A 4,065-nucleotide genomic window follows, 5' to 3' on the forward strand; every position below is an offset into this window, starting at 1 on the left:
GACCTTGCGTTTCTCTTTAGTGCATGTCCCTTTAAGGGGCACCTCACCAGGCCCAATAGGAAATTTTAGTATACACTGCAAGTTGTTATGTGTTCTGCCGCAAAAATTTTTCAAATCGGCTCATTAATAGCCGAAATAGAAATATTTCAGTGCTGCGAACCCATGATTTCAGGAGGCGAGCTCCACTGTCAAGCTAGACAATCTCTCCACTCACCCCGTCTAGCCTCCGCAAGCGAAATTCCTTCCCTGCGTTCTCTCATACCGGACCTCAAGGATTGCGTGATGCATACGTCATGGGCCCCACCTTCATTTTTTTTTCTCCTCGCCTTTTTTTTCCGGCGAGGCGCACTTCCGCTGATGGCATCGCGCGTGAGCTGTTGTGACTGTCTCGTTTTGCGCAGCACACAATTTTGCGTGCTGTGCACAAAGACACCTGACTAGCTGTGTAAGTCAGTGCTACACGAATACTGAGGCAGACAAAAGCGGATCACAGAGCGTGATTCCGCGCTGGAACACTAGAAAATGACATAGTTTCGGTGTCTGCATGCACGACTGCACAATGTGAGAACAAGCAAACGAAACGAAAGTACATCTCTCTTGCTGCGGTGCGATGTAAAAGAAAAACATGCAAAATTCATTTTGTGTGTTTTATTATTTCTCGAAGCTTTACTTTGTCTGTTCAAGCAACATATTACACAAATAACAAATGTTGCCTTGGATAATTCTCGCAGTCACGTGTCACCGTGACTGACGTCACAGTGCAAACACATGTATGTAGGCGCACTAGCATGTGTACATCATCCTCCGGCTTGGAGCGCGGCGACCACGAGAAGAAGGGAAAGCGGCGTTCGGTTTGAAATTTCAGGTCCTTCTGCGGAATGTAGTGATGTAATACTTTGCAGACACGGTCGTTATCGCGCAATGTATGCTCTATACTTGGCAGCTCAAAATGGCCAGACCTGGTGAGGGGCCTTTTAAGCAGCTACTCAGCTGATGCGAATGAAACTTATCGCACTTAAGAGCAGTGGCGTAGCTGTCTGGCACCCGGGGCCCGTAGGTCTTCTGTCACCCCCCCCCCCCCCCCCCGGGGTGTAGCCGGCGGAAAGAAGGGTGTCTTCAGACGTATATGACACCCCCTCCTCCCCCTCCACTGGCCCCTTGCACCCGGGGCCCACGGCCCACCGGCCCCCCCCTGTTGCTAGGCCACTGCTTAAGAGGAAGCTTTAGCTCGGGCCCAACTCCCACGCGACCTATTCAAATACATGTAAAACACAAAAATGCTTTTCTGAGATAACCCCTGAATCGATTTTAATGAAATTTGTTGCATTTGAGAGAGAAAGCTAAATTCTAGTGACTGTTGGACACGGAATTTCGGTTTATTGCTTGAACTTTGTTTAAATGATTTTCAAAAATTCGAAAGCTTAAAAAGATAGAAGCATAAAGTTTACAAATTAATAGCTCTGCATCAAGAACAGATATTGCGGTTCTGTCAACGGCATCCATTAGATCATTGAAAGCGGACAAACTCAACATGTCATTCTACATCTTACGTGGATTTGTTACGCTGTGTACGAGGGTTCTGCAAAAGCTGTATTTCCATATTACTAAATTTTTTGAGATTCATGTGTAACGTATCAGTTTTGTCCGCTTTAGGTGTTGGCCTCGAGCTCCACCACTGGAAAAGCTGGCGCCACCGTCGGCGTGATGTGCTATTATGGATCACGTGGACATAACGGCCGCGTCGGCTGCTTCGGGAGCGCCGAAGCGAGCTGAAAACGAGAGTTTAAATTCCCTCACACGCTGGGGTCCTCATTTAGTGGCGAGATTTTCCCGTTTCGAGCGTCTCTTTTACAACGCTTGAAAGCACTACAATAGGTAGTGGCTGCCTTTGAAGGCGCGCAACATAAAACCGGCAAACAGTCATCGGCTACAACTCGGGTATGCAGCAAGCGCAGACGCGAGGAAGATTTCTGCTACGGCGCCGGGTCTGCGATGTTCGGAAAACGCACACTGAGACGCTCGCCCGAGTCCGCTGCCCAACTAATGTCATGACGGTTTGGTATGAACTTGTCGATGCTATAGATACTGGCAAGTTCACTGGAGTGGAAAGGGAGCGGTAAGAAGCACATCAAAAAAGCATGGCATATGGTCATGTTTGTGTTATGAAGTAATGCACTAGATTACAAAAAGGGGAGCAGCCGGAAATCGCACACTGAGAACACCGATAAACATACAGTACGACGCGACTCGAGAAATAATATCGAAACGTCCAAGAATTTAGAAGACAAAAAAAAAAAAAAAGATTGAATCATCGCATCGGCACATCACAGTCCCCGTAGGCGTCGAAGTCTCTGCAATGAAATTATTTTTGAATAGCTCTGATAGCGCCCACGCAACAATGGTTGCTTGTATACTGTCAAATGCCCATATTCTGCGCCCTAAGGCTCATGGCACGGTGCGAGAACGCGCACGCGGCGAAAGCGAAACTGCGCGGACAAGCATGTAGACGCGCAGTCGGTCGCTGTGAACCCGTGCTATCGCTGCATTGAGGCTTCATTCTGTTATGCCCCATTTGGTTATACAGACAGTCCACTGTAAGAACATATTTCACATAGTTTGCTTTCAGCGTTTGCCTACCTTTCACGCAAGAAGCCGGTTCGGGACACTCCATCGCGACGACCGCTCACTGTGGCGTTCACTGTACGTATTCGGTAAAGAGATAGCGTCTGTAAACGATTCTGTGCTTTCAGTTTGCCAAAGATTTTTTTTAGACAGTAAAAAACTTCTCTCGTGTCAAAAGTACTGACAGAAATGTCCGGGAGATCTCGCCGTGGTATTTTCAGTGAGCGCTGACAGCAAAACCTATGAGGAGCGCGCCGCGTGATCCCTCGTACTACGCCAGCGAGGCGCTTCCGATGGATGGCGACTCCGTAACTCCTCGCCGCCAATACTATTATATGCAATTCACAGAATTGTGGTATCATTTTTCATTGCTGAGTTACAGAGTTGTATACTTGATAGCTTCGTCTTCAGAAAGTTTTCTATTTTCACCAATTTTCAATAAAAAATTTGACCTAAATCAAAAATTCGAAATGAACAGTCACTACAGTTTAAATTTTTCTTTTAAATGCTACAGACCTCGCCAAATTTGGTGCACAGTTTGCCTAGAAAAACGAATTCTCCTTTTACATGTATTTAGATCGGAGCACCTGAGCTAAAGCTTCCTATAAAATGCTTCCTAAAGGCAGCATTTTATATTTCACCGCAGGTTTTAAGGGACGGTTTCTAAATAACTTAAGATAATTATAAATTTGCAAATCTATAACAAAAACAGATATTGCAGCTCTGTTTGCTGCTGCTGACTGAGCCTCCATTCAAAGTTTATAAAATTCTGATATCTATCCTTGATTTAGAATGATGTGTTTGTTAACTCATTGGTCCAATTTTATGGAGAGTTTGTAATTTTATTACCAATAATGAAACAGTTTATTCGCAGTATAGTGTTGTAAACCTTCTCTTTCAGTGATGTCTCCAAACCCAGGTAATTTTTGCTAAACCATTTGTCATTAGCGGATACAGTTCTTGCGACTAAAATGAGAAATTATGATGGCACTTTCGCTTGAAGTGTCGGTTTTGAGAGCGATAGAAACTGGTTGAGAACCCGCCGTGGTTGCTCAGTGGCTATGGTGTTAGGCTGCTGAGCACGAGGTCGCGGGATCGAATCCCGGCCACGGCGGCCGCATTTCGATGGGGGCGAAATGCGAAAACACCCGTGTACTTAGATTTAGGTGCACGTTAAAGAACTCCAGGTGGTCGAAATTTCCGGAGTCCTCCACTACGGCGTGCCTCATAATCAGAAAGTGGTTTTGGCACGTAAAACCCCATAATTTAATTTAAGAAACTGGTTGAGATTTTTAATATTGACACGTGTACTTATCTTTATCGGGCGACCACGCTTCGCCGCCTAACAAATGCTATCACACAGCGCATGACGCACCTGCATGTATCCGAAGTTTCTAGAAAGTTATCGATGCTTCTATCCGCGGTCTGTTGTCGACGGACCTT

Source organism: Dermacentor andersoni, chromosome 10 (genome assembly GCF_023375885.2).
Source record: "Dermacentor andersoni chromosome 10, qqDerAnde1_hic_scaffold, whole genome shotgun sequence".
Classification (NCBI taxonomy): domain Eukaryota; kingdom Metazoa; phylum Arthropoda; class Arachnida; order Ixodida; family Ixodidae; genus Dermacentor; species Dermacentor andersoni.